This window comes from Canis aureus, chromosome 1, assembly GCF_053574225.1.
Source record: "Canis aureus isolate CA01 chromosome 1, VMU_Caureus_v.1.0, whole genome shotgun sequence".
Taxonomy (NCBI): domain Eukaryota; kingdom Metazoa; phylum Chordata; class Mammalia; order Carnivora; family Canidae; genus Canis; species Canis aureus.
Window position 1 is genome coordinate 37318509 of NC_135611.1, and position 26950 is coordinate 37345458.

Here is a 26950-nt window from a genome sequence, read left to right on the forward strand (position 1 = left end):
GGAGTTAGAGGAAGTTTCTGAAGCTCAAGATCATTAGCATGCATCTACTAGAGAAAATTATGTACCGTTGCTTCCTTAATAGGAATGCCTGCAACAAAACCCCTATCACTTATTTTTAGCTAATATAGTTAGCCCTTGGTGATAGATGTGAAATAATCGCCCATTTGTTTTCAAAAGCAATTGTTCAAAACCACTATTCCTTTAATAAGAAAATAATGTAATATTTTCCTGTTCATTTAATTTCCCATTTGGAAAAAAACATTTGTGACTAGAATGATTTCTAGAACCTTCAAAACGATTGCACTACATATTCCTTATTATCACAATATTACCTTTGTACTGTGACTTAAGCAAGGCAATCAGAAGTCAACAAACATCAGCATTACACCCATCCATTTGTACCTGGAAATGGAAATGGGCAGAAGCCCCCTTAATGATGGTGTATGCCCATGCTAGCATGTTTCCTCTGAGAATCCTGTGAATTTCGCCTTGGAAGATAATCAATCTATCTGAGAAATACAGCTATGTTTTTGACCTTACAAACTCCATTTTTACTGATTGTGTCACATTCTAGGCCTTAAATTCATCCTTAATACCATAATAATCCAGAATTTCTATTCTACTAAAATAAAACTAGGTCAGTGCCAAGTTAGTATCATCTTGTGCCCGATTTCCTCTGTTGTTATTACCCAGAATCTTTTTTTTTTTAAGCTATGTTTCAATCATCAAGGAATATCCTGACAAACTGACATGTCTTATGTGGTATTTTATATGTTGACTTCGGCAAGTGAATTTAAGACCTAAGTTGTCCCAAGGTTAATGCTTCAAAGCAAGCAGATACTTATGGAATGTGATTTTGGAGGTGACAAGAATTATGTCTCTTCTTGCTGGCGACAGTGCTTTACATTTCCATCCAGCACTAGCAATCAGGGCCTGAAAGAGGGTGGGGTAACACAAGCTCCTAAGGCACAAAATCTAAGGGGACACTTACTCTCTGAGGAGTGCAAGTACCTCCTTAAATTAAGGCACCCCACTTACCTCACCTCTTCCAGGCCCTGACAGCAGCACATTTGGGATAAAGCTCAGAAGGACTCAGTTAACATACAATTACATTCTCTGAATAGTATAACACAGTAAGTCATTAGCAACCACCGAGGAGAACTAGATTATTAGATTAGAATCAACCTCACTGAAAAGGTTCTTAGGAAATGGGACACTGAGCAGGTAAGTTTCAAAAAATATAGGGCATTTGAGGTTTGGAACCTATGGCACTGCCCAAGCATATGACAGAAGAATCATGATGAATGCAGGGAAGGTAGGCGGGCACAGCACAAGGAAGGGGAAAAAAATCATTCAGCCTCTGAAGAGGACACAGGGTCCTGCAAAATTTACTTGCGCGTGTGTGTGTGTGTTACTGTGTTGTAACTCATGTCATATATATATATATTACCACTAATATATAGTACATAAACTGTAATGTCATGAATGTAACTACTCATGTTTATGAAGTATGTAATACATACACAAGGGGGGTGGGGTATATATGTATTTGCAGGTGTTGGTGGGAAGTCTTGTAGTGGATCCTGACACAACCACCTATCAAAGCCAATGTTACATTCACATTTAAGGTGGCCCAGATAATCTGTAGCCTTTTAAATTTGTCTGGAGCTTATTTCTGTGTTTGTGCCAAAGGAAGGGCTTAAATCACCACTGCTACTGTCATATAAGCCTCAGGCAGCTTTTAGCATCCTCTCATCAGTGAACATCTCTGTTTTGTGTTTTTTGTTTGTTTAGGATTTATTTATTTATTTATTTTAGAGAGGGAGCTCATACACACAAGTAGGCAGAGGGGAAGAGGGAGAGGGAGCAAGAGAATTCCAAGAGGACTCCCCACTGAGCACAGAGCCTTAACCAGGCTCAATCCCATGACCCTGAGCTGAACTCCAAAGTCAGACACTTAACCGACTGAGCCACCCATGCACCCCACCATCTCTGTCTTAACACAGGGTTCCCTGATGGGGGCAGCATTAGAACACTGTACCTGGGTGGCTTACAGGAGACTCATGCCCTTCCTGCTGACTAGTCTGAACTTTTATTTCTCTGGTTGTCCCCAAGCTTTCCATTGGCCTCAGTCTCACCTTCTAGTGTTGGCCCTCAGCACACCTGACTCAGATTGTCTCCTCTCTCTCGTCTTGGCACCCTCAGACTGGCCACCCTTCCTGATGGAATGCCCACATTATGATCCCATGGTTTTTAACTTACCTGCTATTTGACTGCCCCGAAAATGTCACAATCCTAACACATAGTACTAACAACTAGTGCTCGTGGCAACCTGGTTTTATTGGTGCACCAGATGCAATTGAAAGATAACAGCAGGGCTTCAAGCAGCTGTAACCTCCTCTGAAGGCTCAGATCAAGTTGCTATTTATGAAACGGTAGGGGAGAAGTACCTAGGCAAGAAAGAAGGAACATGAACTCAACTAGGTTCAAATTGGGGCACCTGGAAAACTCATCTTAACACACATACCAGCTCTCCTGCTCTCATAGCTCCAACGCCCTTCCCAAACAGGGTGGCTGCTGGGGTCTAGCTCCAGATTGTGCATAAGATTGTGTTTGCTCTCTGAGCCTTGGCAGAAGGAAAACCTGAGTGAAAGTACTACTTTTCTTGGAAGGATGGTGGCCTTCTGAAATCCACAGTCCTGAGAAAGGATGGGTGTCAACCTGTCTGAATGGTCACAGGAGGCCATCTTCCTTGCCCTGAGAAGCTCTGGAAGAGTAGAATAGGTGAGCTGAATTCTCTCTACTCATAATGGAAAGAGAGAAGCATTAACCATTACACCTCAGGAAACCGAAATCAGGAATGGGGCACCCTGTGCATGACTACTGCTTTTTTACATGTTTTATGAGCCCCACAAAACAATGATGTGCTTAAGAAGGAAAGAAATATGCAAATCTTTGCTCTAAGTCAATGTCTGGGTCAGTTAATATTATTTTCAAATAGAAGCTCCTTAAGGTCAGAAGGAATGAATGAATGAATGAATGTATGTTACAGTAACTTCATATCCTGGGGCTATTTGTTCTTAGATAGATGAGTTTTACCAAAAATTGTGTGCATTGTCTGCATAATCATCTTCAAGAACATATCAGTGGTATAATACAAAAGGCAATGACTGGAAATTCAGAGACTTGAATGCTAGTCCTAGATCTGCCATTAACTCTGTGACACTAAGCAAGCCATATCTTTGCTGCTGCCTTTCAAACCCCTGAAATTTAGAGAATTTGGACCAGAAGAGCTCAAAGCTTCCTCTATCATTAATATTTACCAACTAACATCATTAAGATAACTTCTATCACTAATATTTCTGAAGAATTGTTTTGGCATAAAATAGAAATGGCAACTATCTCTCTGGACAGTGCCTGGATTATTGGTGGCTGGCTCTCTTATTCACATACGTTCTATTTGCATGACTTGTCCTGAATTTCCTCTGACTCACTCTGCAGCCCCCAGCCTGATCTCTTGCCTGCATAAAGCCCCCAACACCTTGTTCAAAGTGAGAAGAGTAGTCATAACCAACTGCTGAGTGGTGATCACCTTGACCACAATGTTCATTCTTTTTTTTTCTTTTTTAAAGATTCATTTATTTATTTATTTGAGAGAGAGAAGGAATGTGAGTAGGGGGAGGGGCAGCGGGAAAGGGAGAGAATCCCAAGCAGACCCCCACTGAGTGCAGAGCTCCATGTGGGGGCTCAATCCCTCAACTCTGAGATCATGACCTGAGCCAAAATCAAGAGTCTGATGCTCACCCAACTGAGCCACCCAGGCACTCCTGTTCACTCCTTTCTTAAGTGTTGACCAGTGAAAGTTATTGAAGGGGAGCTGCTTTTATGTGGCCTGAGAGTGAGAAAGCAAAAACCCTTTACCAAAACCCAAAACAGCAAACAAAGAACATTCAGAAGGTACTGAAAGCCACCTTTCAAAATACTAGTCAATCTTTTGTTTTTTACTGGGGTCAAAAGAAACTGTTAAAGTTTCTTAAAAGAAGAGTTTCTCCAAGGTGTTTTAGACCAATGACTTTCAGCTGTTGCCTGGCAACAATCCTAAAGGCAAAAGTAGCCTAAGACCTGAAGAAATCTAGTAAATTAGGAAAGGAAAGTGCCTGGTGCCTATGTCAAAGTCATTCTGGTTTAGTAGTACTATAAAAGGACACTGAAAATCCAATAAACAGAGTCTGAAGTCTTCCTTGGAAATCACAAAAGAGTAAGTTGGCTTTGGTAAAGGGAAAACATGCTTGGTACACTCTCTGTAAGCGTTTGTTAACGCTGTCTTACACTCATGCAATGCTTCACAGGCGTCATCTTAGTGGGTCTCCCTCACTAGGTTCCCCTAGACCATCAGGGGAACAGGTACAGCAGGAAGACCTTGGATGCTGTTTAACAGCATCCCGTGTACGCATATCTTCTTAAACACTGTGGTGAACCCAGACACAGTTAACTAGCTCATTGGATAAGCCAATATTTTTTTCTTGACCAACCTATTTTTGAAAAGTTTTCTTAGAATACTCTTCCTTGAGAACTGAAATTGTTTCTAAATAACTTTCAAGTACTTGTCCTCAATCTCCCATACCTTTTACCCTGTCTTAAATGGGATAATTAACACGAGCTACTGCAATAGACAAGCCCCCAGTTTGGATGACTTAAAACAACAAAGGTTTTATTCCTTGCTTCGGTAAAGTCCAATCCAAATTGACCGGCCAGCTCCATCTTGTAGTTATATCCTCTAGAACGTGCTGCCAAGGCAGAATAAAAAAAATTGGTGGAAGTAGACTGGTTCTTATGCTTATATCTGTAAGAGGCACCAATACATCTACTCCTATCTCATTAGTCAGAACTAGCCACAGGACCCCAACCTAACTGCAGGGGAGCCTGAGAACTGTAAGAAAGTATATGAAATTTAGTGGATGCTGTGCCTGCCACACTCTGTTTCCCCAACCACGCACACTGACTGGAAGATAAGTCAGGTACCATTATTTGATCCATCATACGGATATTGAATCCTAAAGCCAGATCATGCCAAGGAACAACTGGTGCTTCTATGGGATCATGCAGAGATACCCCAGTGGTCAATCCCCCAGAGTCTGACATCTTGGCCCGCCATTCTCTGTGAGCTGCCCAGAATATGTAACTTTTCCTCAGGATAGGCTGGGTGTTTAGAGAGCCTAGTAGTAAGTTCTCCAGCCACTCACACTCGTCGACAAGAAGCATTTCATATCTCCAGCCTTAAAGATCAAGAATTTGACAGCATGACAGAAGGCTGCCACATAATTAATGTCATTTTATATTCATTTAGATCATGTTAATTAAACTTGTTATTATATCTTTATATAAATATACCTGTTCTGCATTTCAGATTTTCCCAGGGGGCCAAGAATAAGATAATACTCAGGAAATGGACTACTCCAACAGGCTGAAACCAGTGTTTTGTCATCTTACAAATTGGAAACTGAAACTCTGAGAGGCTGAGTGACTTAACCGTGTTTACATGACCTGTAAATGCAAAGCCAGAATAGGAGCCCAGATCTGTGACTTCCAGTGCAGTGCAAAGTGCTTTGTAAGGGCATGCCAAGAACTAGATTCCAATCTCCTCCATGCTTTTTTTCTCTTTTCAAATGTCAGAATACCAACCTGACACCACAGGGAAGAAAAAGATAGCCAGCCAGGCCCTTGCTGATAATAGCACCTGTGGTGTCAGCAGCAGGCAAATAATAGGCAGTGGAAAATGCACATTTAAATCATGCAGAAATTAGTGGCATGATGAGGACAATAAGAGTCCTCTGATGGAATAATTACTTCCCCTTGAGGTGTTCCAGCAGCGCCAGTTTGCTGGCGCCCAGACTATAAATGAGTTTGTACTGGAGGTGTCAATGTGGCCAATACAATGGAATGAAAGGGGGAGGAGGCAACCACAGGCATGGAGTTTTCAAAACCAAACCAACTGATATACAAGTTGCTGAGATGCTGTTCAAGAAAATTTATACCTCTTTAAAAGCTTTATACTTTGAAAAAGAAAAAGTGAAATGGTACTTCAGCATCGACTCTATCCTGACTCCTACAAGGCTGGTACAGTCAACATCTACTTTTAATCTACTTTTATAATAATAGCCTGGACAGGTATTAAAAAAGAAAAAAGAAAAGAAAAGAAAGAAAGAAAAGAAAAGAAAAGAAAAGAAAAGAAAAGAAAAGAAAAGAAAAGAGAAAAGAAAGAAAAGAAAAGAAAAAAAGAAAAGAAAAGAAAGAAAAAGAAAAGAAAAAAAAGAAAAGAAAAGAAAAGAAAAGAAAAGAAAAGAAAAGAAAAGAAAAGAAAAGAAAAGAAAAGAAAAGAAAAGAAAAAACACCTGGTTAAGCAGCATGAATTTTACAAACATGTTTTACTCTTTAGTGGTACTAGAATCATTTCAGCATACTATCTGGGCCTGATAATGTGAAGAGACAGAACCATTCATGCAAGAACATTCAAGGGACCTCATAAACGCCCCCTCACCGCCTTACCTCTGCCAGCATGCGACCCTGTGGCAGAACAAGCCTCAGACTATGGAAAGCACCTGATGAAACCAGAAAATTCATGCACCCTAGTGGCAATGGCAAATGCATTCTAGGAAACAAGTTGATTGATTTTCATTGCCTTCTGGAATGATCAAGAAACTATGTGAAATTGTGGGATGCCTGGGTGGCTCAGTGGTTGAGCACCTGCCTTCAGCCCAGGGCCTGATCCTGGAGACCTGGGATCGAGTCCCACATCGGGCTCCTTGCATGGAGCCTGCTTCTCTCTCTGTATGTTTCTGCCTCTCTCTCTCTGTCTCTCATGAATAAATAATCTTTAAAAAAAAAGAAGAAGCTATGCGAAATTGTAAGAGTACTATGCAAATACCATAGATGAAAATCTATGTCCCATCTCAAAGCATATAATCAAATGCATTATCTAAAAGCTCCCTTTTGACTTAGGTAGTTCCTGTCTTTTCTATGCAGAGTAATAATTATCCACATTTGATAGTTTTTACACTAACATAGTCAATGTTAATCATGTCTTATTTGAGCCTTATACAATGCTTGTAAAATAGATTGGACAGGATAGGATTCTCCTTCCATTTTAAAATGAGGAAACGTGAGATTCAGAGAAGTTGGGTGCTTTCCCCAAAATCACACAGGTAGCAGGAAATAAAGCTAATATTCTTAGCCAAGGCTTACCTTCTGCTTCTTCTCCAAAGGCTGCAGGCCAATATAATCTCATCATCCCAATGTTTACCAGTCAGACTCATCTTTTTTAAATTTTATTTATTTATTTATTTATTTATTTATTTATTTATTTATGAGAGAGAGCACAAGCAGAGTGGAAAGGCAGAGGGAGAGGAAGAAGCAGACCTCCTGCTAAGCACAGAGCCTGACTTGGAGGGGCAGGGGGTTCCATCCCAGGGTCCAGGATCATAGCCCGAGCCAAAGGCAGACACTTAACCAACTGAGCCACCCAGGCACCCTGCATTTTTAAAAAAGATTTCCAGAAGCACATGTTGGGTCTACTGTTCCTAATACAGCCCTGAGGGCATCTGAAACAAGATGACTGTAGATACAAGCTATAGACCTGGAATCCATGGGCACCTGGCGGTTGCTTCTGTGAAACCCCTTACAATTCTACAAAACATTATGTGTGGATTCATTTTTCCAGGGAAAGGGCCTATAGCTCTCAAAACTCCTCAAAAAGTTAAGAGCCACTAAATAAAAAGTAATAAGAATATCCTAAAATAGTGTTTCTTAATCTTTATTAATCTCCTCTTTCATGAACATAAAAATCCACTGTCCTTTTTTAAAACTATTTAAAAATCAAAATAAAGTAAAAATCACCAAAAAAGAAACCATAAATAGGACATAGATCTGCTTTGTTTCAAAACTATACACATCAACCCATCCTCCAAAGATCTTAATATATGCTGGCTTCCCATTCTCTCTCACCTCAAATTCCTGTCCTGGAAGACTGTCCCTAAGCTGTTCAAAAATATTGTTCCTGGGCCCGGGTGGCCCAGTCCACTAAGCACTGGACTTTTGATTTTGGCTCAGACTTGATTTCTGGGTTGGGAGTTGAACCCTGCATCCATGCTGGGCACAGAGCCTGCTTAAGATTCTCTTTCTCCCCCTCTCTCTGCCCCTCCTCCTACCACACACCTCCACTTCACCCACACCGCCACCCCCGCTCACGTACTTTCTCTCTCCCTCTCAAAAAAAAAAAAAAAAAAAAACTGTTCAAGACCTCAGAAGCAATGCTACAAGGGGAATGGAAAAAATTAGTCCCTGGTGTTATGGGTTTCTGGGGAAAGCCACCCTCTTCTGTTCTGCACTTTCTTCACCTTTTCATGTCCAATTAATGAGAGATTTGTAGGAAAGAGTCTAGGGGTCAGATTTCAGGGTCAAGAAATATTGTCATTAGGACAACACAGCAGCAGTTTGTCCTAATTTATATAATATCCAAAAGTACAAACCTGACAGTTTAAAAGCCAATGACCAGGAATGAATAGCAACTCTTTCTTTAAAACAATCTTTGTCTAATTGATATAAACTGCACATATTTAAAATGTACAATTTGGTAAGTTTTGATCCATATAAATTCTGTGAAACTATCACCACAATCAAGATAGTGAATGGATCTATTGTCCCTCCACATTTCCTCACTACTTTCATGATCTATTTCTCCTACTCTGATCCCAAACCTCAGGCAATCATTCATTCATTTTTTATTTGCATTTTTCTAGAGTTCGATATACATGGAATCGATAACTTCTTATGTACTTTTTTTTTGTCTGCCTTCATGTGCTGAACATGATGATTATTTTGAGTCATTGCCTGTATCAGGAGTTCATTCTTTCATTTACCTGTTGATCGACAGGTTTATTTGAGTTATTCCCAGTCTGGAGTATTACAAATAAAACTGCTATGAATGCCTTAGTATGAATATATGCTTTCCTTTCTCCTGAGTAAATATGTGGGAGTGGAACAGCTGGATCATATGGTGGGTGCTGGGTTTCACATTTTGAGGCAGTGCCAAATTGCTTTCTAAAGTAATGTGAACCATTTATATTCCCAGCAACACTGTATGAAAGTTCTATTTCTTCCACATCCTCTCCAACATTTGGTATGGTCAATCTTTTTAGTTTTAGCCATTCTAATAGACAGAAAGCAGTATTTTATTATAGTTTTAACCTGCATTTCCTTAATGGTAAATTATGCTGTGCATCTTTTCCTGTGTTAATTCGCCCTTATCTTTGGAAGGTCTTTGGGGAAATGTCTGTTCAAAACTTGCACATCTTTTTATTGAGTGGCTTATTTTTTTTATTATGTGTTGAGTTCTTTATATATCCTAGGTGGAAGTCCTGTATCATATATATCATTTGAAAATATTTTCTCCCACTCTATGACTTATGTCTTCACACTCTTAAAAGTGTCTTTCAAATGCTGAAGTTTTAAATTTTGATTAAGTCCGATTTTCTTTTTTCTTTTTTATGGATCATGCATTTGATGCCATGTCTAGGAATCTTTGTCTAGCCCAACATCACAATAATTTTTCCCAATGTTTTCTTCTAGTGAGCTTTACATATTTAGGATTTCTTTGGTATATTATATTTTTTAGTTAATTTCTTATTGCTGTGAGATAGAAATCAAAGATTTTTTTTGTTGTTATTCTGGTTTGTTTGTTTTTTGTTTTGTTTTGTTTTGTTTTGTTTTGTTTTGTTTTTGCCCTTAGACACCCAACTGTTCTAGTACTATTGTGGCAAAGACCATACTTTCTCTCCTGAATCACCTGTGTATATTGTTGAAGACCAGTTGTCATAGATATGGTAGTCTATTTCTGGACTACCATTCTGGTCCATTGACTTTTCTGTCCTTCTCTGTGCCAATAATACACTGTCTTGGGCAGCCCAGGTGGCTCAGTGGTTTAGCGCCGCCTTTGGCCCAGGGCATGATCCTGGAGACTCCTGATCGAGTCCCACATCCGGCTCCCTGCATGGAGCCTGCTTCTCCCTCTGCCTGTGTCTCTGCCTCTTTCTCTCTCTGTGTCTCTCATGAATAAATAAATAAAATCTTTTTTAAAAAATACATTGTCTTGATAACTGTGGGTTTACAGTAAACATTTTTTGTAGAAAACAACTGTGAAGCCGTCAGGCCCTGTAGTTGCTTTGTGGGAAAATTTCTATCTGCAAACTTTTGTTAATTGGTGAAGGACTACTCAGATTATCTTTTTCTTGCATGAACTTTGGTAGTCAGTATTTTCTAAGAAACTCAGCCTTCTGATTTGTCAATTTAAGTTGTTCATATTATTTCTTTATTATCCTTTAATATCTATAGAATTTATAATTATGTCACCACTCATTCCTAATCTGACTCATTTGTTCCTTCTTTTTCTTTTTTTCCTCATCACTCTGGCTAGAGATTTATCAATTTCATTGACCTCAATAAGCAATTTTGGTTTAATTGCCTTTTTTGTATATTTCTGTTTTCTATTTCACCAATTTACACTATAATATTCTTTCTTCTGTGTACTTTAGGTTTAATTTTCTCTCATTTTTTTAGTTTCTTGGAGTGAAAGCTGACATCATTGATTTGAGACCCTCTTTTTTTAATACTGGCATTTAGAATTATTCATTTCCTGTGAACTATGACTTCAGAAGCATTCCACAAATTTTGGTATGCTGAATTTGATTTTTTATTGAGCTCAAGTTACTTATTGAGACTCTTTTTTATGGGCCAGAATGTGGTCTGCCTTGGCAAATAATTAATGAGCACTTGAAAAGTATATGAATTCTATTATTGGGTAGAATGATCTACAAATGTCAATTAGCTTAAGTTGATGGTGTTTGTTTTCTACATCCTTGTTGATTTTCCAACTACTTGCATCAATTTTCGAGAGAAAGACTGAAATCTCCAGCTACAATTATGGATTTGTTTGTTTCTTCTTAAAGTTCTATTAGCTTTCTCCTAATGTATTTTAAACCTTATTTTTAGATCCTCTAACATTAAGTATTGTAACATCTTCTCGACCCATCTACCCTTTTATAATTATGAAATGACCTTGTTTACCCATCAGAACATTCTTGGCTGTTATCTATTTTGATAAAATACAACCACTACAGCTTTCTTTGATAGTGTTAGCATGGTATGTGTTTATTTTTTAACTTTTTACCTAGGAATGTCATTCCATTTAAAGTACCTTTCTTCTGGGTAGCTTACAATTGGGTCTGACAATATGTGCCTTTTAAAGGAATATTTAGACCCTTTATATGTATTGTGCTTATTGATATGGCTAGATTTACTATCACTATTTCTGTTTTTATTTGCCATATATCTTTCCCTTGTCTCTCCTTTTCTTCTGTCTTTTGGATTAATTGAATTTTATTTTCAATTTATTTCATTTTGTGGTTTTTTAGCTGTAACTCTCTGTATTGTTACTTCAGTGATTGCTTTAGGTTTATAGTAAAATCTCTAACTTATAACAGTCCATATTTAAGTGATATTATATCATTTCATATGTAATAACCTTGTAATAGTATATTTCGATTTTTCTTCTCTTGGTCTTTGAGATTTATAATTTTATGTACATTATAAACCTGAGACTTAATTGTTATTATTTTTAAATCATCTTTTCAAAAATATTTTAATAATAAAAATGTCTCATAAATTTTCCCATGTGTTACCATTTTTATTTCTCTCTTTTTAAAAAAAAAAGTATTTATTTATTCATAAGAGACACAGAGACAAGGGCAGAGACAGGCATGGGACATGCAGGCTCCCTGCAGGGAGCCCGATGTGGGACCCCAGAATCACAACCTGAGCCGAGGGGAGATGCTCAACCACTGAACCACCCAGGTGCCCCAATTTTCATTTCTCTTTATTTCTGATTAGATCTATATTTCCACTTGGTATCGTCTGTCTAAAGTACTTCAACATTTCACATAGTGTAAGTCTGCTATATGGCTATAATATATATCATCATTTTTTAGTTTTGTTTTGGCATATAATTAAGTTACTTGGAAACAGTTTGATTCTGTTAAGTCTTGTATTTAAAATAGATTAAGCAGGACCAGAGTACACTTAGCCTAAAGCTAATTTTGCCACAATTCTGATGTAAAGCACTTTTATGTACTTAAAAAATTTCCATAAGTTAGGTACTTAAAAAATTTCCATAAATTAGGTTTTCCATAATGGTTGGCAAGAACAGGCACAATTCCCAGGTCTGTGTAAACTTTCAATTCTTTTTTTTTTTTTTTTTTCTTTTCTCTGTCTAGTTCTCACCTCTCCAGGACTCTGTCTTGCAAAATCTAGCTGCTCTGATCAACCCAAACTCTCATGGAGCCTGCTCAGGGGACCACCTAGATCCCCCCTTCCTGGACACAGCCTGGAGATTCTTGCTAGGCAGTAAGTGGGACAGTCACTGTGCTCAAGTCACTTGTCTCTCATCATTCAATGTCCTTCATTGCTTGATGCAGTGTCTTAAAAGTCATTGTTTTATATATTTTGTCTAGTGTTTTGCTTGTTTACTGTGGGATACTAAATCTTTCTCCTGTTACATATTCTTCGCAGTCCTTTTTTTTTTTTAAATTAAGTCTTTTAAAAATTAGTATAGAGATCTTATTCTTTCTACTATTTTTCCAAGCTAAACCTTTGCACTCAGGAGGGAGGCAAGCAATACACAGTGTAATGGCAGGGTACTGTCAAATACCAAACTATCCCATCAAAATTGTTTACCCCTTGAAAATTATATGACCACTCCATGTCATTGAGTCTATAGCCCAGGCATCTATTTTTTGAACAGTGTTAATATGAATGAAGACAACAGTGAATACCACTATACCTGAAAATAAAGAAATATGGTAAGGTATACACAAGATATACATTCAAAAATGTATTCCTTTATTTCGATCTTTATACAATGTGGAGACAATCATGTGCCCCCCTCCAAAATGATCTCTCCTATTCAATCATTTATGTTTAATTTGAAAGGATAATTGGCTTTCTTCAAAGATCCACAAATTGGGCAGCATCCCATTCAGGAAGTAGAAAGAGCTCTCTATTCCTATTTATTTAATAGTAATTTCTAAGCATCCTCCACAACCCAAACCCAACTTCAAAGAAAAAAACTTTAGAATTTAACATAATAGAAATAATTCCAGATATATTCTCAACCCAAAGAAATTCATACTTCCTGCTTCATCTAAAGCAAAACTCCAAATGAACTCTGATGGTCCTTAATGCCAATCTGCCTGAAAGAGTAATCATTAACTAATATAATCTTTATCCTTTTTAGTATCACTTCCAAGCTGACTGCAACACTACCAAAAGCTCCTAATTGCCAAATCCAGTGAATGGTATTGGGTTGGATTTTTAATTTCCTTTTATATACATGACCTCCTTCAAGTATTTAAAACTCTTGAAAACTCCTATCTTCTTGAAATGTTCTCATTCTAATCACTTCTCTAGTTCATCCTCATAATGTCTCACCTAGATCCAGGCAATAGCCATGTAATTATGGAAAGCATGCAGTAATTGGTAGTAGCTTAATATAACAGAATATAAAAACAGCCAAATCAGGGATGCCCCATCTGAAAGAAACATTCTCATCTTACGATGCTGTTCTTATGATTAATGAGAAAAGTAAACCCGATCCATGTTTCTACTTTGTACTCATTTTATTCAATAAAGAACTGCATTGCACATGGCTCAGAATATATGAATTACTAATATGCCTCGAAGTGTTATTCTTCATGCAGGGAGAAGAAGAGTGATTGCCTGATGTTTACTCTCACATACACACTTTATAATCCACAACACAGGACAAAATATTGAGAAACAAGTTGCACAAGAGTGAAAAATATCCTCTGCCCAGACTGCTGTGTTTATTCTCCTGCTGTGATCCATTAGTAAACAGCTGTTCCTTGACTTCTGTAGATAAGAATTCTCTTGGTACAGCAAGTTGGGGAAAGAAGGGACTAATTTTTTTTTCAAACAGGTGAAGCTAGGGACAAAACATAATTTGCAATTCCTTGCAATGTATCACACAAATTGAGTACCTAATTCATAGAGTACCTTCTAATTGTCATAATGGAGCATAATTCTCACTTTACCCAAGTCTTTTATCATTCCCAAGAGAAGGAAAAAACACAATGCACAAGAATTTGGGTTAAAGGAATGCTTGATGAGGTATAAAATGTAACAAAATATCTAAAACTTTAAAGAGTATGCCATTTTCTTAAATAAATCCATCCTATTCTCTATAATTCAAATTATCAAGAGATTTGGAAATGAAAATTTAATGTTGGTGAAACCTCATAAACAAAACCTCCGAGTTAAATATAAGTTATATATGCACAAATCAGAGAGTAATTTGTTTGGAAAATCACTTACATACTTAGCTGCCATTCACTCTGCTTCAAAATGTATTAAGGGAATGCTTATCAATTGCTGACAATGAACACCAAAGACCTCAGGATAAGTTTCTCTAATAAACCATAATGCATTACATAGACAACTACAATGCCTTAATAATGTGTCTTCATTGCCAAATACAGGATTTGTAGACCTCAGTGAGTATAGTATTGACATGTTTATCTTCTGGGAAAAAAATATATAATCTCAGTTTAACATTCTTTCATATTAGAAAAAAAACTAATAAAAACCATGAGTGCTATAGTGAAATAAATTAATTTTACTTTAAAGTCCTATTGATTCTCCTTTTAATAAGAATGGACAAATCGTACAATTCATGAATTAATTCCTTAGAGAACAGAATTAAAATTCCTCATGTGGAACATGCTTACCTTGGATAATTGAGTTATTTTTGAGAAATGCCCTTCAGGAAACTTTATCCCAGTTTCATTAGTAATCCCAAAGTTAATTCAGAAGTGATTCAAATTTGGGCAAAGTATTAAGAAAAACTTTAATGTGTAAAAATCATAGTAATCTGCATTCATTGTTATAAGTTGTTTTTCCCTTGGTATCATAAATGTATACAAACATTCTCACTTTGTTGATAAAAAAATCATTACCTATAAGTCATTCATTCACTAAATATTTTTGAGCACTCACCATATGCCAAAAATACTGCAAGATGTTAAATATTAAAAGATAACTAAAATATAGTGTACAACTTAAGTTTTATACTCTATAAACTTACACTTCTAGTATCAGAGGGAAACATTCAGATAAAGACTCGGGAACAATATATTGTGACAAATGGATGTATCAGGACCATCAGGATACAGAATACAGTGTTGTACTGTAAGAAATAACCCAAGTTTCTGGAATGCGTAGGCAATCTGGAGGTGGTTTACAAAAGCGGCTACCACTGTGAGAGGGTGTTTGAATTAGAGCTACCTGGAAGCAGCTGTTGGTGAGGAAAGTATAATCTAAGGTGCAACTGGACAGAGCATTTCACTATCTCACTCTCACATATGTGCTGACCTCCATAAAATAATAAGTACTTCATTTACAGAATCCAACATTTTTCTTGAGAAGTGGAAGCTGAGTATCATTGCTGGGGAGAATAGGCAGGTGTCCAGAGGGCAGCAAAGCAGAATACCTACAGCAGCAACAGGACAGGGGGACTTTGTAAGAGATGTTTTTAATGGGGCTTTGTTTTGGGGCATGATGTGCAGCATGTGACTGTCATCCTTTTCAGTGCCTCCATTAATCTTAAGTAGAGACTACAAAACTAAGAAAAAGAGAAGAATGATGATGAATGGTGAGTGCAATTGGATTTCATGTGAAAACCAGCCAAGGGTCTGAGTTTCATGTACTGATTGATGTTAGGCCAAAAGAGGATCAGCTTGAATTAATGGGAAGACTACTAAGATCTAGATTGTTCATGCGGTGCATGGTCACTGTACCATTTAAATTTTAAAAAGAAATAAATGAGACAGAAGCAAAATAAAATTTAGGAAAAATAATCCCAACATCCAATTTCAGTTCTGACATATAAAGAGCTGGGAAATTGTCAATGCCATCCTTAAGAGAAAACACTAAACAAACTGAAAATCAATTACCTCCATCAGAGAATTAAGGTCATAGGGCAAACTCTAATGCTAAAATCTGGAGAGACAGGAGAATACAGAAACAACAGTCAACATCTGAGTACCCAGAGCAGAAGTTGCTGGAGCCATGCACTGTTGGTACAAAAAATTGATGATTTTGACAGACCATTGGAGTCTCAGTGTGAATTAGAATGTGAATAAGAAACTCCTGGGGGCTACTGTCTTTGAGAAAGTTAAGACTTCTGTAGGTCTCACAAAGTTCGTACCTTGAAAAGCCAAGACAGATTCCCAGTATGTCCCTGGTGGAAGGAAGGGAGAACAATCATATTGAAATATGGCCGGAATGTTCTCCGTAAGAAAGGGAAAAGACTGTATCAGAGCCTTATTCACCTGGCGGAAGGGCAAGACCCTTTTTCTAGCCTCCTCTCACCCCTCTGTTTCACCTAGGTAGAGGGAAAGAGCTCAACATGAGTAAAGGCACAGCCCAAGGACACAGGCCCACTAAAAGACAGAGATTTAATCTTAAAATTATAAAACACTTCCTCTCACTCACACCAAAACACCATGTCAAAACAGGGCTTCAATATAAGAATAGTGGATGACAGCCCAAAGTGCTATAAGGCACAGACTACTTTAGGAGGAGTCCTTAGAGAACCGTAAAGACAAAGGAGAGACCAGAACAAGGACATCAGAGAAACTGGAAGCCACTGGCACCTACAACAAACATTAAACACATCCTGTCTCCTAGCCAGATTAACAATATGGAGGGTCAAACCAGTGGCCACTTACCTCAGTTCTTACTACCCGATACATCATGTCATGCTTAAAAAATAAAATATAATAATAATAATAATAATAATTAATAATAATAATAATAATAATAATAATTCAAGGCATACTAAAAGAAAATAAAGAATACAGTCTAAAGATTCCAAACCAGCATCAAAACTAGACTCAGATATGACACAGTTCTTCGAAGATCAAAGTATTTAAAATCGCTATGATTAATATGTTAAGGAACCTAATAGAAAACAGAAAACATGCAAAAACAAATAGGCAATGTAGCACTGAGAATGCTACATTTAGAAACTCTAAACATCAAAAAGAAATGCTGGAAATAAAAAATATTGTAACAGAAATAAAGAATGTTTTTGATGGGCTCATTAGTAGACTGGACACACTGAGGAAGGAGAACTAGATGTTTGGATAGAAATCAGTGAACTAGAAGATGTTTGGATAGAAACTTCTAAACTGAAATGCAAAGAAGGAAAAAAAATGAAGAAAAAAAGGATATCCAAGAACTATAGTAAATTTCAAAAGGCATAAAATGCACATATTTGGAATACAACATTAAGGAAAAAAGGTAGGATGGAAATATTCTGTAATAAATATTGGAAGTATTAAAGAAAGTCAGAGACATCTAACAGGTTAAACGTCAAAATACAGAGGCATATCATTTTCAAACTGTAAAAAGTCAAAGACCAACTACTAAAAGAAGTGCAGGGAATAAGAATAATTTATCTGTAGAGGAAGAAGATTAAGAATTATAGCAGATGTGTCATCACAAACCGTGCAAGTCAAAAAAAAAAAAAACAGAAAACAGAAAAAGAATGCAATGAAATATTTAAGGTGCCGAAAGAAAAATGCACCATTCTAGAACTCTGCATGCAGCAAAATTATCTTTAAAAAGTGAAAGAGAAACAATGTCTCAGACAAACAGAAACAAAATTCATCAGCAGCAGACGGCTCTGCAAGAAATATTAAAAGAAGTTCTTCAGGGTGAAGGAAAATAATATCGGTCAGAAATTCAGATCTATTAAAGAACAGAAAACAGGAACACATTAAGGTAAAATAAAATATTTTATTTAAAATTATTTAAAAAATAATTCATTGTTTCAAGTAATAATAGTAACAATGTATCAGATGATTATAGCACATGGAAAAGTGAAATGAACATCATAAGAGACTGGAAGGAAGAATTGGGAATACTGTTAGGAGGTACATGCACTGCACCCAGAGTGGTACAGTGGGATTTGCAGATGGATTTAGATTAGATAAAAAATGCATATTTTGAACTCTATGGCAACCGCAAAAAAGTTTTTGAAAAGAAGCCTAAATGGTATGCTAAGAGAGGAGATAAAATGGACCATGAAAAAAAGCCTAATTAAAACAGAGAAAGCACAAAAAGGTGGTGAAAAGAAAAACAAAGCACAAGCACAACAAATAGCAAATAGTAACAAACATAACAGACGTTAATCCAGCCACATTGATAATCACTTTATTTATTTATTTATTTTGATAATCACTTTAAATGCAAAAGGTCTGAATATACTAATTGAAAGAAAGGAATTGTCAAAGTGGATGAAAATAAGACTGAGCTATAGTTGTCTACAGATAACTCTTTTGAAATATCAAAACTCAGGCAGATTAAAGCAAGAGGCTAGAGAAAGACATGCCATGCTAGCAATAACCTAATCTAGAGTAGCTATATTCATTTAAGACATGGTGGACTTCACAACAAGGAAAATTATCAGCAATGAAAAGGGACATTACATAGTAACAAAGGAGTCTAATTCTTCAAACAGGCATAGCAATCATTAATTTGTTCGTGCCTAACAACATAGCATCAACACATGATAGCCTAAAACTGATGGAACTGCAAGGAGAAATAGACAAACCAGTTCAATGTACTTTTTTCAGTAATTGATCAAGCAGGCAGAAAGTCAGTAAGGATTTCGTTGACCTGAAGAGCACCATCCATCAACTTGTTCCAGTTGGCATTTATAAAACCCCCATCAACAGCAGAGTACACATTCTTCTCAAGATCCCATGGAACATGCACCAACTTAGACCACATTCTAGACCATAAAATGCACATTATCAAATTTTCCAAAAAATAGAAATTATGCAAACTATATTCTCAAACTACAATGGAATTAAACTAGAAATTAACAACAGAAAGAAAGCTGGAAATATCCAAAAATTTGGAGATTAAACAACTCACTTCTAAATAGCACATGGGTCAAAGTGACAGTTTCAAGACAAATTAATAACTATTTTAACCTAAACATATCAAAATTTGTGGAAGCAGCACAAGCAGTGCTTAGAGGGAAATTTGTAGCATCATTAAATGTATACATTATAAAGGGAAAATATCTAAATATCTAATCTCATCTAAATTTAATAAATTAATAGTAAAATTAATAACCTAAATTTCCTTCTTAGAAAATAGAGACAGAAGAACAATTTAAGCCTAAAGCAATCAGAAGAAAATAATAAAAACTGGAGCAGGAATCAATGAAATGAAAACAGAAAAACAACAGATAATAAAACCAAAGCTGTTTCTTTGAAAAGATCAATAAAATTAAAAAGGAAGGGGCAGAGAAGACAGGAGGATATAAATTACCAATGTGAGAAAGAAAAGGTGGGTTCCTATTGCTGATCTTGTGGATATTAAAAAGATAAGAAAGAAAGAAATCCTAAAAAACAATTCTGTATCTACAAGTTTGATAACTTAGATAAAATGGACCAATTTCTTAAAAGATCTGAACTACCAAAGCGTACACAAAGAGAAATATAATTCTGAATATATTTATTGGTATGTAGCTATTAATATATGTATTAAAGGAACTAAATCAATAATTAATAATCTTCAAAAAAGGAAAGTACAATATCCAGATAGTTTCACTGGTGGATTCTTTTTTTTTTTTTCTTTTTTAATTTAGTTATTTGACAAAGAGAGAGAGAGAGAAAGAGAGCACAAGCAGAGGGAGCGGAAGAGGGAGAAGTAGGCTCCCCACTGAGCAGGGAACCCAATGCAGGGCTCAATCCTGGGATGTACTAGGATCATGACTTGAGCTGAAGCCAACGCTTAACCAACCGAGCTACACAAGCATCCCATCACTGGTGGATTCTATCAAATTTTAGATAAGAACTAATATTAATTCTCCATAATTCCTTCTAGCAAATAAAAACAGAGGCAACACTAACTCAAACTATGATGCCTATATCACTGCAAATACCAAAACCAGATGGATATCATGAGAGGAAAAGTATAGGTCATCTCTGCACATGAACATACATGAAAATTGTTTAATAAAATATTAGCCAGTTAAATCCTAAAATATATAGAAATTATGCACTATGATCAAGTTGGGTCAACATCTTTGTACATACATTTTTGTGTACTTTTTCAATTATTTCCTTAGGATAAATTCCTAGAAATAGAATTGCTAGATTGGAGGGTGTGTACAATTTGAAGAATTTTGATAAATGGCTTAAAATTACCTACACAAGAGTTGATTTTATTTCTACCACAAGAATCTAAGACAGCTATCGGAGCCATTGATATACCATGTCTGGTGACTTTGTGTGGTTTCCATTTGTGTTTTTCTCCAACTTTTTTTCATAGTGATTTATATATTAAGGATGTATTAGAATTTTGTAACTGATTTTTCCTGGTTTGTCATTTGCCTTTTAGCGCCATTTTTGTTGCTTCCATCTTGCCATTGGAAGTTATATTTTTAATACATACACAATTAAAAATCTAAATATTTAATTCATGGTATATTCTGGAATAATAATCCCTGTCCCTCACCAACTTTAGTTTTTAAATTTACTGTATTCAGTTATAAATTTGGGGGTCTTTTTTGTATTTTATTTCATTCTTTGATATGCCTATCTTCTCTGACATCAGAACCATCTTGCTTCAGTTATGGAAATTGCATATTACAACTTTAATATTTCTTCATTCTTTTAGATTAAGTATAAATTTATTTAATAAGTTCTCAGAATAAAAAGTTTCATATGGATCTTTTATTTTTTAAAAAAATATCATTAGAAATGAGCCAGTTTTCTTTTTTTTTTCAAGTTTATTTGCTTTAGTAATTTGCACACCCAATGTGGGGCTCAAACTCATAACCCCAAGATCGAGATCCCATACTCTTTAAGTACACACTCTTTTCACAGATTGTGTCTCTTCATTTGTTCAAATATACAAAGATGTAATACGTGTACCATAGGTTTTTAATTTCACATTTTTGTTGCTTTTTAAAATAAAAATATTTAAATTGGGGGGTTTCAGTCACTTATTCTAGGTAGAGGACAAAAATATTTTTTTTTGCATATGGATTTTGAAACCAGCCACATTTCAATCCATTCATTTCCAGATAATTGTTTTTAGTTAGGCGATTATATCATTGCAAATAATGATTTTTGGTTTTGTTTGCAAAAGTTTTTATACCCCCCTTCTCTTCCTTTTTGTTTATCTTTAGCTCCTTGAGTAGCATGTCCAGAATAGCGCAGTAATAAGAATTATCTGCACCCCTGTCTGTATCTCGATTTTAACGGAAAAGCCCACTGATGAATAATCATGCTGGCCAGTGGGATCTGGCCTCTTGGAACACAGTGTGATAAAACCAGGCATTAATAACAAAATGTTAGCCCAAAATAATAATAGAGGAAACTTAACTGTTCCAAATAACAACTTCCTTAAAACTCAAGGAAGTATCCTTATACTGCTAGTGTTCTAAAACACCATATCAGTAATGTATGTTGTAATTCATCAAATGTATTTACTAATGTTTACTGAGATTAACAAATAATTTTTATCCTTTGGTAAAATATATTAATAGATTTCCTGGTGAAACATTCCTACATGGTTGGTAATTTATTAGTGCTTTTTTATAGTGCTGAATAAAGTTTGCTGATATTTCATTTAGAATTTGACTATTTGCAAATAAAAATAGTCAAATAAATAAATTGGTCTTCAGGATTTGCATGTGTATACTCATAACTTCCATTTTCATATTATTATTATATGGGAAACTTTCCATTCTTTTTATAAAATAGTTCCAGTGATGTAGAAATATTTATTCCTTGAAGATTCTTAGAACTTCTGTGTAATATAAACTTTGTATTTTTCTAAAAGTGTGTGTTTGGTTTTCTGAAGATAAGTTTTTAATAACATATTTCTTCTTTTCAAGATTCCTTTTTCCTCATTATTTTTTATAATTTCAGTTCTGCTGGGAAAATTATGTTTCATTAAAATGTTTAAATATATTTTTATAATATGGCATTGTGTTCCCATTTTTTAAAAAATGTCCTTTTGATCTGGGAATGCCTGAGTGATTCAGTAGGTTAAGCATCTGCCTTCTGCTCAGGTCATGATCCTAGCCAGGGTCCTGAGATCAAATCCTGCATTGGGCTCCCTGCTCCATGAGGAGCCTTTTCTCACTCTGATTCTCTCTCTCTACCTCATGAATAAATAAATAAATAAAATCTTTTAAAAATATATTCTTTTAATCTGTAGTTGTACCACTTATTTTCCATATAATACATTTGTATTTTCCTGATGTTTTTTGTTGATTAATATTGTCAGAGGCTTCTTAAGTCTTTTGACCTTTTCAAAGAGCTAGGTCTTATATATCAAGTCTACTTTTTTTCTTCTAATTCATTCATTTCTGTTTAAATCTTAACTATCTTTTCTTTATTTTGTTTTTTAATTTTTTCAAGTTTTTTAAGTGAATGTTTCCACTTATTATATATTTCTTATAATGAAATTATTTTAGCACTACAGATTCTCTTCTGAGTACACCTTTCTCTACATCCCACAGGTTCTATAATTTCTATACTTAGTCTTTATCTTTATTGAAGAAACATAATAGCTCTCAGCTGCAAGTAGTGCCATTTTTCCTTCAGAAGGCTTTAGGGAAAATGTAGGAGTATTTAGATTAGTCACAAGTTCCAGGAGGGGCTACTGGCATTGTATATCCAAAGATTAGGTGTGCCAAATGTCCTACAATGCATAGGATGCTCCCCAGAAGAAAAGCACTGACGCCCAAAACCCAATAATGACCCTATTTGGAAACATTACAACATGTTCAGTATATAGCATAGACAAAAATATTCTCCTACATCCCCAACCCCACTCCCACTACCCAGGAACAATCACTTTCTATAGCTTTTGCTATTTATTTTGGGATTTGCTCCACATCTCTAAAAAATATACATCTGATGCATATTGTTAACTATGTTAGACTTCCTACTAATTATCCTGTTAGATTAAAATCTCTTAGGTTTCCTGTTCCTCTTTTCCCATGTTCTCAATATTGTTATATCACAGGTTTTATAGTATATATATTGAATACTTTTATTATAACTATGTAGATATTTTCTCTACTTTTCATTATATTAATTCCTCTTCTAGTGCTTCTTCTAATTCTTCCTGGAATTACAAAATATCTCTCTTTTATTTCATTTATTTTCATTTCTTTAAATCTATGGATGGCTTCCTATACCTTCCACAATCATATAAAAATATCACTCAATATACTTTTCTACACCGTCATACTGACAAGGTAATGGCTCCATTTTTTTAAGATTTTTTTTTTTTTTTTTTATGATAGACATAGAGAGAGAGAGAGAGGCAGAGACACAGGCAGAGGGACAAGCAGGCTTCAAGCGGGGAGCCTGAGGCGGGACTTGATCCCGGGACTCCAGGATCGTGCCCTGGGCCAAAAGCAGGCGCTAAACCCCTGAGCCGCTGAGCCACCCAGGGATCCCCAATGGTTCCATTTTTTAACTAGAGATACTTTCACTCTTCCAAGAACTCTCTTACCTTCTGACTATCACATGAATTGGATTCTTTCCAAGCCTTCAACAGAATTGTCATTCCTCTTTACTTTCTTCTATGCTGTATCCTGTTCGTTGGATCTTAGGTCTTCCTCAATCTTGGTTTATTCACTTGTTTTGACAGGAAAACATTCTTCATTAGGTTCTGAAGAAGTGCTGAACAGGAAATAAATTTTTAAAGACTTTATATGTCTGGAAATATCTTACTCTGCACTTCTATTGATTGATAATTTGGCTAGGCATAGAATTGTTTTCCTAATGGGAAGACTGCTTCTTTGTTTTCTATCATCCAATATTTATTTTGAGCCACTCAAATTCTTTGTATCTGACTTCTTTACTTTTAATTTTAGGTAGCTTTTAGGGTCTTCTGATATTCTAAAATATCATGATTAAATGTCTTGATATGACTTTTCTAATTACTTCTAAACATTCAGGAATAAAGTTTACTGAATATTATTGTGCTGAATATTCAGTGAACTTTTTCTTTTTTTTTTTTTTATGATAGTTACTCAGAGAGAGAGAGAGAGAGAGGCAGAGACACAGGCAGAGGGAGAAGCAGGCTCCATGCACCGGGAGCCCGACGTGGGATTCGATCCCGGGTCTCCAGGATCACGCCCCTGGGCCAAAGGCAGGCGCCAAACCGCTGCGCCACCCAGGGATCCCATTCAGTGAACTTTTTCAATCTGAAAATTTATGTCCCTCACTTTTGGATGATTTTCTTTACTATGTCTTTGACAATTTCCTCCCCAATGCTTTATCTATATTCCCTTTCTGAAATTTCTACTACTTAAACACTGTTCTTCTGGCCTTTATTCTCTTATTTTGTTTTAAACAAAACTTTATTTATTTATTTGAGAGAGAGCAGGAGCTGGTGGAGAATAGAGGGACAAGGGACAAGCATAGTTTATCCCTGCATAGCAGGGAGCCCAACATGGGGCTCAAGCCCAGGACCCTGGGATCATGACCTGAGCTGAAGGAAGACACTTAACCAAATGAGCCATCGAGGTGTCCCAGTTTTCTATATTATCTGTACCCATTTCTGTATATTCTGATATCTTTCTTACATATATGGGAAGAGTTCCTATGTACGTGGTAATCCTTAGTTTTTCTTACATATTTAAGAGTGAAACATTAAAAATCTCATTAGACTCTGCCTTATACGTATGATCATAGTTCTTTGTAACTAGACTCCATTCTAGGCCATTCTATGGTAACTTTCTTTTTAATGAGTCACTTAAATGTCTATAGCAAACTGCGTCTGTCATCTGTAAACATGATATAGCCCTCAATGTATATAAATTTCCTTTTATTTTCTTCAACAAAGTATTATAATTTTCCTTATAAATTACATACATATTCTTTTAGTAGAATATCGAAGTAAATAATGTTTTTTTTCTATATGTTACAAAAGTTATATTTTACCTTATAAATTATATTTTCTGTTTTTTTCTTTTTTGTATATTTTTTATTGGATTTTGATTTGCCAACATATAGTATAACACCCAGTGTTCATCCCATCAAGTGCCCCTCTCAGTGCTCATCACCCAGTCACCCCAACCCCCCCTCACATCCCTTTCCACCACTCCTCGTTCGTTTCCGAGAGTTAGGAGTCTCTCATGTTCTGTCACCCTCTCTGATGTTTCCCAGTCATTTTCTCTCCTTTCCTCTACAATCCCTTTCACTATGTTTTATGTTCCCCAAATGAATGAAACCATATGATGTTTGTCCTTCTCCCATTGACTTACTTCACTCAGCATAATAACCTCCAGTTCCATCCACATTGAAGCAAATGGTGGGTATTTGTCGTTTCTAATGGCTGAGTAATATTCCATTGTATACATATATCACAGCTTCTTTATCCATTCGTCTGTCCATGGACACCGACGCTCCTTCCACAGTTTGGCTGTTGTGGACATTGCTTCCATAAACATTGGGATGCAGGTGTCTCTGTTTTACACTGCACCTGTATCTTTGGGGTAATCTCCAGCAGTGCAATTACTGGGTCATAGGGCAGTTGTATTTTTAACTTTCCAATTTTTTGAGGGATGGCTTGTATTGCAATGCATTTCCCCCTCAGGACTGCTTTTGCTGTCCTTTGCTTTGAGGAACCTCCACACAGTTTTCCAGAGTGGCTGCACCAGTTCACATTCCCACTAACTGTACAGAAGGTATCCCCTTCTCCACATCCTCTCCTGTCTTGTTAATTTTCACCATTCTCACTGGTGTGAGGTAGTATCTCATTGTGGTTTTTTTGATTTGTATTCCCCTGATGGCAAGTGATGCGGAGCATTTTCTCATGTGCTTGTTGGCCATGTCTATGTCTTCCTTGGTGAAATATCTGTTCATGTCTTTTGCCCATTTCAGGATTGGATTGTTTCTTTGCTGTTGAGTTTAATAAGTTCTTTATAGATCTTGGGTACTAGCCCTTTATCTGGTATGTCATTTGCAAATATCTTCTCCCATTCTGTAGGTTGTCTTTTAGTTTTGTTGACTGTTTCTTTTGCTGTGCAGAAGCTTTTTATCTTGATGAAGGCCCAGTAGTTCATTTTTGCTTTTGTTTCCCTTGCCTTCATAGATGTATCTTGCAAGAAGTTGCTGTGGCCAAATTCAAAAAAGGGTGTCGCCTGTGTTCTCCTCTAGGATTTTGATGGAATCTTGTCTCACATTTAGATCTTTCATCCATTTTGAGTTTATCTTTGTGTATGAATGATGTAAGAGAATGGTCTAGCTTCATTCTTCTGCACATGGCTGTCCAATTTCCCAACACCATTTACTGAAGAGACTGTCCTTTTTCCAGTAGGTAGTCTTTCCTCCTTTGTCAAATATTAGTTGACCATAGAGTTGAGGGCCCATTTCTGGGTTCTCTATTCTGTTCCATTGATCTATATGTCTGTTTTCGTGCCAGTACCATACTGTCTTGATGATCACAGCTTTGTAGTATAACTTGAAATCTGGCATTGTGATGCCCCCGGCTCTAGTTTTCTTTTTCAATATTCCCCCGGCTAATAGAGGTCTTTTCTGATACCACACAAATCTTAAGATGATTTGTTCCAACTCTCTGAAGAAAGTCCATGGCATTTTGATAGGGATTGCATTGAATGTGTAAATTGCCCTGGGTAGCATAGACATTTTCACAATATTAATTCTTCCAATCCATGAGCATGGATTATTTTTCCATCTCTTCGTGTCTTCCTTAATTTCTTTCAGAATTGCTCTGTACTTTTTAGGGTAGAGATCCTTTACCTCTTTGGTTA

The 26950-nt window shown here is 36.2% G+C and overlaps 1 protein-coding gene across 6 annotated transcripts in view; it reads right to left on the reverse strand.

Annotated features, from left to right (window-relative positions):
* Positions 1 to 26950, reverse strand: part of EPM2A (EPM2A glucan phosphatase, laforin) — a 291240-nt gene that overhangs the window by 126008 nt on the left and 138282 nt on the right. For 5 of the 6 annotated variants that reach the window (XR_013378553.1, XR_013378552.1, XR_013378550.1 and 2 more), the window contains one exon: positions 23683 to 23852. The gene's annotated coding sequence lies outside the window, so the exon portion shown is untranslated. Of the gene's footprint in view, positions 1 to 2431; positions 2451 to 23682; positions 23853 to 26950 lie in introns of those variants that run through there. The other variant, XR_013378554.1, reaches the window with a different exon arrangement.